Here is a 15,331-nt window from a genome sequence, read left to right as displayed (position 1 = left end):
CATGTGTCTCTCTGTTTCTCTCCCTCCCTATCACCCCCTTCCCTCTCAATTTCTGGCTGTCTCCATCCAATAAATAAATAAAGATAATAAAAGAATAAAGACAAGGCAAGCAGGCACTAGCTCTAGATTGTCCTGGGGTCTCCCAGCCTGGCCCACTCAGGCACCTTCACCCCAGGGGACAGAGGTTGTGGGACAGGGAACAAGGGCCACTGTCTCATCTTTCCCAGAAGTTTCTTTCTCCCCTAGAGAGCAGCCTCCCACTCTCTCACTCTTCATAATCAAGGCAAAGAACCGTGTCATCTGCCCACACCTGCTGCCCCGCCAGGTCTTCTGAGGACATGCAGTGAGACATGGCTTGGTGTCCCTCAAAACTCTCTCAAGGGCCCCAAGTCCTCAGGGCCAGGCCCAGGCCCTCACTGCCCGGGTGAGAGCACAGACAGCAGGCGTAGGATGGGGGCAGCCGGCTCCTGGGGGACCCAGCCAGTCTGCCTGACTCATCACTCGTTTCCGTCCACTTCGGCCTGAGCGCCTTGGCCCAGGGGCCTCCAGGAGGTTGCTGGCCCCTTGCCCACTGGGACTCAGCACACAAAAATTAAAGATCTCACTCCTCAGGAACTCACGCAGACGGCAGAGGCATATTCTGTGCTCTGCCTGAGTAGACCAGACCTCAGGCCAGAGGCGGCGTGTGGCCAAGGAAGGAAGGAACAGGGCCCCCACCCCACCCCCTGGCCCCTAGGGTCTATCTGGCCACAACCCACCCTCTTCTTTTTTATTTATTTTTCTTTACTGGGGGAGGGATTAGTGGTTTACAATCAGCAGTAAATACAGTAGTGGTCCATGTGTAAAGTTTCTCAGTTTTCTGCATAACACTCTAACCCTCCACCTAGGTCCTCCTCTGTCATCAAGTTCCAGGAAGTTCCTGAACCCTCCCCCCACCCCCACCCCAGAATCTTCTACTTTGGTGCAATAACCAACACCAGTCGAAGTTCTACTTAGCGTTTTCCCTTCTGTTCTTATTTCTCAACTTCTATCAATGAGAACCCACCCTCTTCTGAAAAAGGCTCAGGGCCCACCTCAACTGTTCCCACTGATCCCAAAGATAAGGCAACCCACAGACGGGGCTCAGCCCACCACCCACTTGGCAGCAGACAGACCTCAGAGGGCCACTCACAGCCTTCAGTGGCTCCCCACAGCCTCACAGGGCAAACTGTGGGCCTGGGCACAGCACACAAGCCTGATACCACCCCAGCCCATGTACGCTGGCACTCAGCATCTCCCACTGGCTAGCTCTACTCCACAACGCTGCTTCCAAATGCCACTTCTTTTGTTTGTTTGTTTGTTTTGCTACCAGGGTCTTCATTGCAGCTCAGTGCCTACATGGCAAATCCATTGCTCCATGTGGCCATTTATGCTCCTCCCCACCCCTTCTCTTTATTTAATAAGACAGAAATTGAGAAGCGAGAGAGAGAGAGAGAGAGAGAGAGAGATGCATCCTGCTTCACAACTCATGAAGCTTCCCCCCCTATAGGTAAGGGCTGGGGACTTGAACCCGGGTTCTTATACATAGTAACATGTGTGCATTCAACCTGGTCCACCATCCCAGCCCCTACTGCATGTTATTTTCCTCATCTGGACTATTCTTCCCAGCCCTGCCTGCTTGTCTTTAAGCCACATCTCAAGACACTTTCCCCAAGTTGACTACCCAGAACCCTCCCTCCCAGCCAGGGAAGCAGGCTCCTCCCAGTAAACCCCTGGAGTCCTGGCACACTGGCTCAGTCCTGCCTGAAGGTTCCCTGCTGGTCCTGGAGTAGTGCGGCCAACTCAGCACTCTGCACAATCACCAGCCAGCTCTGTGCCCTGGACTAAATGATTCAGCTTTTATTTTATTTATTTATTTATTTATTTTTGGCTCCAGGGTTATTGCTGGGGCTCAGTGCCTGCACCACAAATCCACTGCTCCTGGAGGCCATTTTTCCCCCTTTTGTTGCCCTTATTGTTGTAGCCTTATTGTTGTTATTATTGTTATTGTTGATGTCATCATTGTTGGATAGGACAGAGAGAAATGGAGAGAGGAGGGGAAAACAGAGAGGGGGAGAGAAAGACAGACACCTGCAGACCTGCTTCACCGCCTGTGAAGCGACTCCCCTGCAGGTGGGGAGCTGGGGGCTTAAACTGGGATCCTTAACGCCGGTGCTTGCACTTTGTGTCACTTGAGCTTAACCCGCTGTGCTACCGCCCAACCCCCTATTTTATTTTATATTATTTTATTTTATTTTATTTTGCCTCCAGGGTTATTGCTGGGGCTCAGTGCCTGCACTGCTCTGGGAGGTCTCTTGTTGTTGTTGTCTTGTTATTGTTGGATAGGACAGAGAGAAGAGGGGAAGACAGAGAGGGAGAGAGAAAGATAGACACTTGCAGACCTACTTTACCACCTGTGAAGCAACCCCCTGCAGGTGGGAAGTCAGGGGCTCAAACCGGAATCCTTACGCCAGTCCTTGCACTTTACGCCATGTGTGCCTAATGATTCAACTTTTGTGAGTCAATGTCTTAAAAAAAAAAAAAAGTCTTTCTAACCTATTTATTTTACATAAATACAGAGAGGCAGAAAAAGAGTGAAAGAAACCACAGCATTAAAGCTTCCTTCAAGACAGTGGGGGCTGTTGGTATGCTAAACACTATTCTATTTACATAACTACTGTATTCTATTTACATAACCACTGCAGGGCATTGGTTCAATCCCCATTGGTTCAAGATATGTTTTTGCTCCGCCCCCTCTCCTTGTCACACTCTGATTTTCACCAGTCACTTTTCTCTCCACCCTCTCTGCATCGCATCCTGTTCCCAACCTACTGGGCTAGTATATTTATAAGTACAAGATTGTAGTTTTTAGTTTAGTTTAGCTTAGCTTGGTATAAATTGCGCTGCGTCCTGCATGAATAAAGAGATACTGCCTACAACCCAGCCATGAGTCCCTGGTCGTCTGTTACCCGCCTGTGAAGCCAGCCCGGCGAAAACAACAGGGGGCCAGGCTCGAACCTGGACCATGCACAGGACAAAGCAGCACTCCGTCCAGACAGCTCTTCTGCTGGTCCTATAATTGACATTTTTGTTTTGTTTTGTCTTATTTTTAATTACTGTCAGAGTTGTCACTGGGACTCAGAGTCTGAACTAGAAATCTACTGCTCCCAGCAGTTATTTTTTCCTTTTTTTTTTTTCTTTCCATTTTATTTGCTAGGACAGAGAAATTGAAAGGGAACTGTTGGATGACAGAGGACCTAGTGGGGGTTGTATTGTTATGTGGAAAACTGGAAAAGGTTATGCATGTACAAACTATTGTATTTACTGTTGAATGTTAAATGTTAATTCCCCAATAAAGAATTTTTTTTAAAAAGGGGGAGAGGTGGGAGAGAGGAAGAGAGGAAGAAAGATACTTGCAGACCTATTTCAGCACTAATGAAGCTTCCCCCTTGCAAGTGGGGAGCTGAGGGCTCAAACAGGGATCCTTACACATGGTGGTCACTAAGCCAGATGCTCCACCACCTGGCCCCCAGTACAAGTCTTTCTTTCTTTTTTTTTAATTTCTTTATTGGAATTAATGTTTTACATTCAACAGTAAATACAATAGTTTGTACATGCATAACATTTCCCAGTTTTCCACATAACAATACAACCCCCACTAGGTCCCCTGTCATCCTTTTTGGACCTGTACTCTGCCCCCACACTCACCCCAGAGTCTTTTACTTTGGTACAATACGCCAATTCCAGTTCAGGTTCACTAGAAGTCTTTCTAAGCACCTAGATAGCAACTGATTGATCGTGAGGGTAATCTTGGTGACTGACCAATCACCACTAGCCAAGTCAGATCCTCTCTTGAAAATATGAAAAAAAAAAAAAAAAAAAAAAAGATGGTTGGGATAGATAGCATAATGGTTATGCAAAGAGACTCTCATGACTCAGGCTCTGAGGTCCCAGGTTCAGTCCCCAGCACTACCATCAGCAAGAGCTGAGCAAGGCTCTGGTAATAAATAAATAAATAAATAAATAAATAAATAAAAATACTAGAGACTTTACATTGGAATTAAAATAGAACCAGCAAGTCCTCATTCCTTCACATTCACAGTCCAAGGGGTGGTTGTACAATCATAAAACATACAGCCAGAGTGGTGCCTGTCCAGGTGACATGGGTGACCAGCGACACACCTGGTCTTGGGAGCTGGGATGCTGCTGCAGGCTTGAATAGACATTCATAGATGTGACTGGATGGGCTCAAATTCCCTTCGACACCAAGATTTGTATTTGAGGAGCAGACATGGGGATTTGGAGCCCAGAGTTGTAGGACCTAGCAGACCCAGGAAGGGACCTCCCAGGCAGAGAGACCAGACAGAACCTCCTTGCAATTCACAGAGGGGAAACTGAGGCAGAGAGCTGGGGAGGCTTGTCCAAGGCCACACAGCTGGTCATTGGCAACAGCACTTAAACAAGGGTCCCCTGACTCCCAGACCTTTCAACCCTTTCTCTTTCAACTGGCCGTCTCTTCGGGAAGCCAAGAGCCTCTGTGCACGTCAGCATCCGGAGCCTCAGAGCCTGGGAACATCCTACAGGGGTGGCGTGAATGCCAAGGGGTGGTGGTGGCTGGGGACCGGGGAGAGTGTACTGGAGATAAACTGTCAGCATCTCCCTTCTTCCAACTGGCAAGAAAAGAGAGAGTAGGGGCCCTGCTGATTGACAGGGAAGCTTTCTGTTGTGTGGAAGTCTGGTTCCCTGGCCCCCAGCCCCCATCACACAGTCTCTGGCCCCCTGCCTCACACTGACACAGCCTGGGCGTCCACTTGGGGCCCCACATTCTCCAGCTCAGCGTAGGGGAACAGGAAATTCCTTTGCAGTCTGACACACTCGTGCTCAGGCTGTTGGAGGATCATGCACTGCACAGTACTTTGGTGAGCACCTACTATGTGTGTGCACAGAGACACAGACTGCCGGTGGGACCCCCGGTGACCGAGACCACGTGTTTCAGTTATCCAAGGAACCACCAACCCCACAGGATGTGGTGTGGCTGTATTTCCCAGAAGCCCTGGATTTTTTTATAATGTCTTATAGACAGTCGTACACCTAGATGAGCACACACACTACCATGTGCAAGGACCCAAGCTCAAGCCCCCAGTCCCCACTTGAAGGAGGAAAGCTTCACAGGAGGTAAAGTAGGTCTGCAGGTGTCTGTCTCTATCTCCCCTTGCTTCTCAATTTCTGTCTGTCACTATCCTAAATAAATAAAACACATTTTAAGAGGGTTTTTTTAATCTTTTTTAAAGGGGGTCAGGTGGTACCGCAGTGGGTTTAGCACAAGTACCGGTATTTGGGGTGGGGGAACAGGAGCCTACTCAGAGGGTCTAAGTGGAACCTGGGTCTGAAGAGCTTGGGAGCCTGAAAGAGGGGTGCAGTCTGGCTGGGGGTGGCGGCAGGCACAGGGGACCAGCAGCGACTCCACACACAGACAAGACGCCATGTGGGGCCCAGATGGGCTGGAAGCTGGTGTGGAGGTGTGGCCGGTTCTCAGGCCTTTGTTTGTCTCAGGTGTTTGTCTGGGGGTGGCTTGGGGTGGATGGAAATGAAAGCAGCCCCCCCCCCACTCCTGAAAGTGTGGGGTCCAGAATTCCAGATGCTCAGGCTGACCTTCCCAGGACCAAGGCCATGTGGATGCAGGGATATGTCTGGTGGATTAGCCTGTCTACAAATGTAGCTGCGACTCCCCAGAGCCCTCGGTCCCAGCCAGACTCAGCCACATCAGCTATTGGCCTTCCTGCCACCCTGGGTTGGTGTCCTAGGCACCCCGAGGTGCTGAAAGCTGCCACCAATGCTGCTCCTGCAGACCCCCACTAGACAGAGCCCCAGGCCCCACCTTCTCTTTTCTTTGTTTCATTATCTTTATCTGTTGGATAGAGACAACCGTAAATCGAGAGGGGTATGTGGGGCAGCTCGCTCCAGGTTCCCCACCTCACCAACCACTGAGCAGCACCCCCGGGAGTCCCGGGGCAGCTCAGCGTGCCAAGGGCGACGTGCGCACAGAGACAAACACTCAGCTCTAGGAAAAGCCTTGGAGGGCAGTTCCTTTATTGAAAGGAAAAGTAGATATATATAGGCCGTAACTCAGGGGGAAGGTTTGGAGTATCCATTAGCCCAAGCACAGAGTAAGATAATCCATAGTTACATTTTTACCGACAGACTGTCTGATCATAAGCTTTACAATGTACATTTCTCCGGAGGCAAACTGCAGGCACTTTAGAGCAGTGAGAGGGGAAAAGCTGAGCAATGTCTGCTAGAGTTTTAAAGTTAACACAGTAACCCATAGCTTTTAATTAAAGAAGGAAAAGTGGAGAGGTGGCATGTGTAGAAAGGCGCCCATGTCCGAGGGTCCAGCCGTCATAAATTCCAGAGACCACAGAGACCAAAGGAACCAGCCCTTCTCTCCACCTGAAGGAAGAGTTGGGGGTCAACCCACTCGGATCTCATGGAAACAATGGCCTGGACTTTCTGGGACACTGGGCCCATTCTCCAACAGGGATAGGGGGAGATAGAGAGGGAGAGTGACAGAGACACACCTGCAACCTTGTTTCACCACTTGCAAAGCATTCCCCCTGCAGGTGGAGACCAGGGGCTTGAACCCAGGTCCTTTGCACACTGTAGTTTGTGTGCTCAAGCAGATGCGCCACCATCCAGCCCTGGTCCCACCTTCTCTGCCTCCATTCCTCATGTGATGACCCTAAGGGAGTCCGGGGCTCATGGGGAACTTTGGCTCCCACACTAAGCAGGGCAGCCATGTGGGGCAGCAGTGCTGGGCGGTCAGGAGGAGTACCTGGGAGGGGTGCCTAGGAGGGGCAGCCTTCAGACCCTAGCATCACATCTCTTCCAACACAACTCACTCCACACAGGCTGTAGCCATCAACAGCTCACTTTTGCCATGTATTCTCATGTGTGCTATTGCCTCTCTTGTTTTGTTTTGTTTTGTTTTAGGTTGTGACTCATCATGTCAGTGTCACCCGGAAGAGCCTGTCAGTATATACCTAGACTGTAGGCATGGGTCCCAGCACTGGAATCCTGTGGAGGACTAAGCACATAAATAAAGAAAGACAGGGAGAGGTGTCAGGGGTGGCCAGCATGAAGGAAGATCTTGAAATCTCTCTGTAGGTACAGTAAGCGTCCATTAGGCCTTCACATGTGTGAAGGTTTTGGTTTGGGACCAGGTGGTGGCCCACGTGACTAAGTACACACATTACAGTGCGCAAGGACCCAGATTCAAACCCCTGATCCTCTCCTGCTGGGGAAAAGCTTCATGAGTGGTGAAGCAGGGCTTCAGGTATCTCTGTCTTTCTCCCTCTCTCTCTCTCCCTCATCTCAATTTCTATCTGTCTCAATCCAATAATAAATTTTTTTAAAAAGGTTTTGGTTTTGTCTGTCTAGTGTAGAAGGTGGTGAGCATTTATTCTTCCTGTTCACTGAGGACAGTGTGAAGGCAGGTGACTCCAACTGCAGGAAAGATGCCAGCCCATCACATCCTCCTGTTAGAGGAAGGTGGCCACCTCTAAGGGCCACTGGCACTCTTGTCTATCCTGGATGATGTTAATGACTTTTCCAGAAGATGGAGGAAGGCTAGATGGCTAGAAACAGCCCTGCTCAGCCCTGGGAGGCATGTGTCTGCTTCTGTTGCAGCTGAGGAATGTTGTCCCTGTGGGGTCCCCAAGAAGCAAGGTCTCCCCATCTCCCAGATTCTGGAAGGAGTGAGACAGGAATAGGCAGAGACTCGAAGCAAGACAACTTGTAGGGATGGATGAGGGAAGAGGAAGACACACTAGGTCCTGGCAGGGCACAGGCAGACTCCCAGGCTGGGCCAAGAGCTCAGTGTTGTGGGGGAGACAGATCTGGCTCCTGTGGCGCCCACGCTAATATGAGCTAGAAAGAGGCGGAAGCTGCCCAGCATGGGGAAGGGAGCCCACAAAGAGGAGACACAGTGGGACCAGGGCCAGTCCCTGGCTCCCCAACTGGAGACTGAAACTTGCAGAAGGGATTTGGGGAGTGGAGGCAGATCAGCTGAGGCTGGAATGAGACCTCCTGGGGGCAGGGGATTAGAAAGATACCAAGGGATGGTGGCAGGGAGGACAGAGAACACAAGGACTGTGGAGGCAACCTGCCAGACCTCGGGAGGGGAAGAGCTCCAGTGCAGGCCCAGGGGAGAGGAAATAAGCAGAAAGACTGCACAGTAGGCTGACTTAATAAGGGCAGGCGGAATGGATGAGTCCTCTTGCCCTGCCAGGGCCGCAAGTGTTGGCAGACTGGACACTCCAAGAGAGACGGGAGTGTCTGGGTCTGCAGGGACCTGGCTAGGTCTGGCAGGGGCAGCACATGGCTGAGACCACTGCTGGTCTCTGAGGGGACTGTCCTCAGACCCTGGGAGTGTCACTCTGGGAGCTTCAGGATCAGGTCAAAAGGCCTTACCAGAGCCAGGAGCTGAACACAGGCCAGACCAAGCGCTGGGACTGTGCTTTCGATCCTGGGACCAAGAGGAGACCCTGAGTGTGATGTCAGACATGCAGGTGAGCCAGCTCTGCCTCCCTGTGCCCTGGTGGGGCCAGGGAGAGGTATGGCTCTTAAGGTCTCATATGCAGGGTCCCAGGACCCATCCCAGGAGGTTGTGGCCAGGGGCAAGTCGTCTCCTGTCTCAGGGCCTCAGTTTGTCCACCTGCCAAGTGGTGAGGAGACTATGCCTGCTCTGTGATGATTTCAAGGGGTCTGTGGTTGCCATAGCAACAGCCAGTAGGCAGGGGTGTCCCTGTCTCTAAGGTAGACTTTGTAACCTTCCACCCTCCACCCCATCTCTTATTCTGGAAGCAGCAACCTTTGCCTCTAGGGAGATCTCCTTCTATTTTCTAGATTGTTCTGGCCAAGCTAGCAATTGCAATGCCTCTCATGGGGCACATGAACCAAGCTGGTCCATCTGATTTTACCCCAAAACAGACACAGTAGCAAGAGGGAGCCATGACCATCCAAACAGCTACCCAGAAAAACGCTTCAGGGAGTGCCCAGGGCTGAGACCCAGAATGGCCTGGATTCCTGGTCTCTGGATTTCCCACTAGCCATTGTTTATTCTTCTTGTTCCTGAAATCTTATAACCTTTTTTTCTTTTTCAAGTCCAAATTTCAGACCTAGTGGTTACTTGCAACCAAATATATATATATGTATATATTTGGCTACCCGAGTTGTCAGTGGGGCCACAACACTCCACTGCTTGTGAAGCTTCCCCACTGCAGGTGAGGACAGGAGGAGCCTGGGCCTTCATGCAGTGGTGACATGAGCTCTGTATCCGGTTAGCCACTACCTGACCTCCCCCCCAAAGCTAACCATCCAGTGAATTGAAAAGCCAGGCCCCTTCTCCCTGTCACCCTCCCTCCTGGTTATCTGCTCACAGTCCTAGGGTTTGTCTCTCTAACACCAGACTCCTGTGAAACACATGATGGGGGAAGAGTCTGCTCAACTAAGCCACGAACACCAACAGCTAAGCATGTTCCTGGCTACAAATGGCTCAGGAACCTCACACCGGCATTGAACCCAGGTCTTTCAGCTTGAAGCAGGTCTGGGATAACAAGCAAAGGGTCGGGGATAAACAGCTCCCAAAGAGCCCAGTGCTGGGACAAAGCAATTCCCACTGCAGGCAGGTGATGGTGGTGAGAAAGAAGTGTCCAAAGCCCATGCGGACTACTTTGGGGAGAGTCTAACTGAACCCCCAGATCATTGCTTCTTCCTTTCAAAAAAATGCCTGTAGTTCCTGAAACAAGAGGAAGGGCAGTCAGTTAATGAGCCCCAGGGCTGGAAATGTGAAGCAAAAGACACATGTAGACTCTGTCCTGAGGGGAGACCTGAACAGAAGAGTGTGGGAAGCTTAAAAATGGGCCTGCAGGTAGACTGAGAGGAAACGCCAGGGGTGAGAGCAAGGCCAGCAGAAACATGTGGAATGTATGTATTAGCTTTGGCTGCGAGTTCTAGAAGCTGACTCTGGAAAACTTAGGCTGAGAGACAGAATTCACTGGAAAGATGCAGGGTGGTGAAGGATGTGTTCAGGCCTGGGGAGCTGGCGACCAGGGCAGCTCTGGATTCTGGGGAACGGTGTCTCAGGCTTGGTTTGGCTTTGGACCATGAGGAGCTGACAGCCTTTAGTGGTCAGGAGGGTCTCCACCTCAGATTCTTATTCTCTAGGAGAGAGAATCAGAAAGACCTACCAGGGGTCCTGGGCCTATCCTTTGGGGTGCAAGTGTGGGCAAGCCATTTGTGGCCCCACCAGGAGTGTGTGGAACTGGGGAGGAGGAGATGCCTAAAGGGAAGCTGAGCGTCTGCCATGCAAGAAAGGGGTGGTGCATTTGGGCATATGTGCACAGCAGCCGTTCTCCACACATGGAGTATCGATTTAGAGGTGGGAGATGAGTGAGGTGGACTCTGGGAATTTTCAGACTGCCACAGGGGCCAAGTCTCTCGCTCCAGCCCTAGATTCCATTTCCCTCTTCCTCTATAAAAGCTAGCTCTGGGAAAGGAGGTCTGTTCTTGACAGCTCGGTGGACCCAGTTCCTGAGCTCCTGGCCACACTTGGTTCCTGTGAGAGCAGTTACCACCCACCTGTTCTCCTGGCCCTGTTTCGCAGCCAGCGGACACACATCTGACGTATCAGAGGAGCTTGGGAGTCGCCCAGGCTGCTTGCAACAGACAGGACAGCGCAGGGTCAGCCACTGTTTCAAAGGCAGGGAAACAGCTGGCCTGAGAGCTCCAGCACTGCGGCCTGAGCAGTGGCCCAGCCCTCTCTCCAGAGAAAACTTGATGGGCCAGGGGCAGGTTTGTGGGGCCAGGAAAGTCTCTGGAACACTCCTGGGTCCTGCAGAACATGGGTTGAAAGTCACTGATCATTCCCTATTTGTCTGCAAGTGAGCAGAGTAAATGGTGAGGACCCCCACCTGGTGCCCTCCCTGTCTACTAACTTCCCAGAGAGAAGCTGATCCAGGTGCAGGAAGGGGATGGCTGCAGGGGAGCAGCCTCTGGGCAGCCCATGGCTCTGGGCATAAAGCTACGTTTAAGGATGTGACTGTGAGGGGAAGAGCAAGGCAAGGGGGCCCTGAACCTTAGCCCCACTCGGGGCTACACAGGACTCTGTTTTTGTTTCTCAGGAGTTCTGAGGGAGCACTGTGAGGGAGCAAAGTAGTGGGGACAGTTTTTACAAGCTCACCAGGAAGGGAGTCAGACCTGGAAGAAATTGGCTCTGGCTGGGCTTCAGGCAGGAGATAAATCAGCTTAGGGAGACGCCACCTCCTCATGACCCTGTGCATTGAGCTACCTGCCCCTCCGCTCTGTGTCTGCACACTGCCCCCACCTCACCTCCTTGGAATCAAGTCTCAGACAGTCTGCACACCTGACCCATGGAGTCTTTCATGATTCTTCCAGATTGATATCTGTGAACCAACCACGACCCCCAGGAGAGGGACTGGCCTTAGGCCAACCTTTTGGACTCAAGGCCAGACTTCCCTCAACAAGGTATTACCCCTGCCAGCCCTGGGGGAGTCCTCCATCTCCCAGGCTGACCCACAGGCCTGTGTTGCATTTATCCCCAGACGCCTGCCAGGACAGCAGACCCCACTTAAGCTCCAGCAGTGACATTCCTCTCCACCCGGGGGTCAGGGTCAAGTGTGGGGGACTTTCCCAAGCACCTCTTGACATCCACGGCAACTGGGCCCAGAGAGAAGGGCAGTGACCTGGGTGGATGGTCCAGGAAAACAGCAGTCATAAGGCTCTAAAGCCATGTCCCTCTGTCCAGGGAATCAATAGTAGAAGCCGGGAAGCAGGGCAGAAGGCTGAGCAGAGGTGGGAGTGTGCCTGCCCCCACCCAGCTGGTCCTTGTCTCTCACACATGGGGCCTGGCCTCTCCCACAGAACCTGAAGAGGCCACCACCAGCCTAGAGGCAGCAGCCAGGCCAGGAGCCCACTCCCCGACAGGGGCCTGCAGGGGTCCAAGGCTATGCAGGCCTAGCTGCTCCTTCTAAAAATGAAGGTTGCAGAGGCAGTTGGCTCTGGGGCAGATGAGGAGGGCTGGAAGGGCTGGCCTGGGGCAAAGCTGCTACCACATCAGCACCTCCCCACATGCACCCCAACCCACCCTGTGTGTCTCCCTGTCCCGGCACTCTGCCCCTGAGCTTCAGCTAAGAATGCAATGACATAGAGTAAGATCGGCCGCATTAGATGGAGGAAATGGCTGCATGGGCAGCTGGAGGTGAAGCTCTGTTTGCTCATGCCAGTTAGCCACAAGGGGGAAGCATAATGGCTATGCAAAGATTCTCATGCCTGAGGCTCCAAAATCCCAGGTTTAACCCCCAGCACCACCATAAACCAGAGCTGAAAAGTAGTATGGTATAAAAAAGAGAAAAGAAACAAGGAAAGGGGGAAAGAGAGAAAGGAAGGAAGGAAGGAAGGAGAGAACTGAAAAAAGAAAGAAAGAAAGAGAGGAAGGAAGGAAGGAAGGAATAAAGGAAGGAAGGAAGAAGGAAAGAGAGAAATAACTGAAGAAAGAAAAAAAGAAGGGAGGGAGGGAGGGAAGGGAAGGGAAGGGAAGGGAAGGGAAGGGAAGGGAAGGGAAGGGAAGGGAAGGGAAGGGAAGGGAAGGGAAGGGAAAGAAAAGAGGAAAAGTTAGCCGTGAGTACTCCAGATGGGGCAGGGAGAAAGGAGGGTGGGATGGGGGTGGGGGTGTCTTCTGGTTTTTCAAGATGCGGCTCCATGAATAGGGAAGCTCCCAAAGTGTCCAGCCTGGGCAGCAGGACAGTGAGAGCCCAAAGAGGAGAGGATTCTCCACAAGAAACACAGAAAGCACCAGGAGCCGGCAGGCAGACGGCGTCTCCCCAGAGGCAGGGCCTGTGCTGCCTCCGCAGCCGCCAAGCTGTTTCTTTCATCGCAGGGGCTGTAGCCTGGCCACTGGTGAAGATCTACAGAGTGCTCGCTATTTGCCAGGCTCTGTGCTGAGCACGTAAGCCTGTTATTTCATTTGACCCCCGTGACAGCCCTGGCACCACCAGAACTCTGTATCCAATCCTCTCCCCCGATAGCTTCCCTGTTCTTTATCCCTCTGGGAGCATGGACCCAAGGTCATTATGGGATGCAGAAGGTGGAAAGTCTGACTTCTGTAACTGCTTCCCCGCTGAACATGGGCATTGGCACATCGATCCATACTCCCAGCCTGCCTCGCTCTTTCCCTAGTGGGGTAGGGTTCTGGGGAATCAGAGCTCTGGGACACATGGGTGGGGTCGTTTGCCCAGGGAAGTCCAATTGGCATCATGGTAGCATCTGGAACCTACTGGCTGAAAAAAGAGTTAACATATAAAGCCAAACAAATTGTTGACTAATCATGAACCAAAAGACTGGAATAGTTCAGATAATGAGTTGGGAGTCTCCATTTTATAGATAGTTAGTAGGCCTATTTTAGTTATATTCCAGAGGACCCATGACTATAGTTTTTGTTGTTGTTGTTGTTGTTTTGAGCCTGACATCTGATATGCAGGTGGATCCAAGTTATTGTCTGCGGAGACGATGTCATAGCTGGAAAAAGGGTTCAAGTCCCAGCCCTTACCCTTGCAGTCTCTGCTTCTGTGATGACGCTTTCTGCTCTCAAGCCTGCACCCCCTACATAAGTTTGTACCATCCCTTTGCTTGGGGCCAGAGATATCAGAATGGTCTGAGCCCCTAGCCCACATGTAAATAAGTCTCCTGTCTTCCTCCACCCACCTTGGCTTCAGTCATCTTGATTACTAATAGAGTTCTTTAACATTGAGAAGATGAATCTTGTCCCTCGCTTCTGAATCCATATCACTCAACTCTTGCTTTTCCTCCTGCACCAGCATACTTCTGGGGTCAGACTTCCGGGATCAGACTTCTGGGATTAAACTCCAGGGGTCAGTCTTCCAGGGTCAGACTTCTGGGGGAAGCCTCTGGTCCTGACCTGTCACTGTCTATAGTGGGAATATTCTGGGAAGCCACTTCTCACCAGGCTGACTAAGAGTTAACATGTTTGCCATTCAGATGTGATATGCATGCAGTCAGCTGACCGCCTCCCCAACACAGTCGTGTGGCTGTGGGGATCCCCCCACCCACCTGACATGAAGGGGGTAAAGGGAGAAACTGGGTGGTTTAAATGAGTCTACTGGGAGTCGGGCTGCACAGCTGGTTAAGTGCAGGTGGCACAAAGCGCAAGGACCAGTGTAAGGATCCCAGTTCGAGCCCCCAGCTCCCCACCTGCAGGGGAGTCGCTTCACAGTCGGTGAAGCAGGTCTGCAGGTGTCTTTCTCTCTCCCTCTCTTTCTTCCCCTCCTCTTTCCATTTCTCTCTGTCCTATCCAACAATGACGACATAAATAACAACAATAACTACAACATTAAAACAAGGGCAACAAAAGGGAATATTTTTTTTAAATGAGTCTGCTACACTGAAAAGTGTTAACTTGGGAGATACTGTCACATAGGTGACTGTAAAACACATTATTTTGTAAGGGGTTCTTGCAAGCAAAGATCTCTAAATCCAGCCTGGTTAGTTCCTCTGGGCTCCTGCCTCTTAGTCAGACTTTCTGTGAGGCTTGGAAACTCATTTTAGAGTCTGTGACTTATGAGCGAGGCAGGCAGAGAGGGATGTTTGCTCGTGCTCTGGGGTTTATCTTCCCTGGGGTTCATCTAGCCCCGAGTCTCTCAGATCAGGTGGAGGAGAGAGCAGTTAAGGGCTATGCTCACTCAGTCCCCAAAGATCTTTTTTTATTTTTTCTTGGCTTCTAGCACCATTGTATTTCACAGTGAAAAACACAAAGTCTCTCCAATGTGTTCACACATATTTAGATCAGAATTTGATTCCAACACTAGTGAATAAACATCTACCAACATGTGGTAACCATTAGTGATGAGGTGGGGGGGTAGGTGAATATGCCAGCATAACAGTCTGCAGAGTTGTGTCTGTGTGTCTGTATGTATGTCCTGCTTGGTCTCAGCTGAATTTTAATGTTTCAGTGTGAACAGAACTTAAGACTTTCCAAAAAAAAATTTGTTTCTTTACCCCTCTCCTTCCTCCCCCTCCCCCAAAAACGGAGATCAGATGGCTTGAAAACTGTACTAAGTTGCAACAAATAAGGACTTTAGTTAGCGTTAGACAGAACCAGGACTTCTACAAAGGTGGGGCCACTTCAGGTGGGTGTTGACCTTTAGAGCGATGCCCTGGTTCCCGTGACAACATCCGTCATCTACACCTGCAGGGATGGTTCAGGCTGCTGTCCCATCCT

This window comes from Erinaceus europaeus, chromosome 22, assembly GCF_950295315.1.
Source record: "Erinaceus europaeus chromosome 22, mEriEur2.1, whole genome shotgun sequence".
Taxonomy (NCBI): Eukaryota; Metazoa; Chordata; class Mammalia; order Eulipotyphla; family Erinaceidae; genus Erinaceus; species Erinaceus europaeus.
This window is presented reverse-complemented; position numbering follows the sequence as displayed.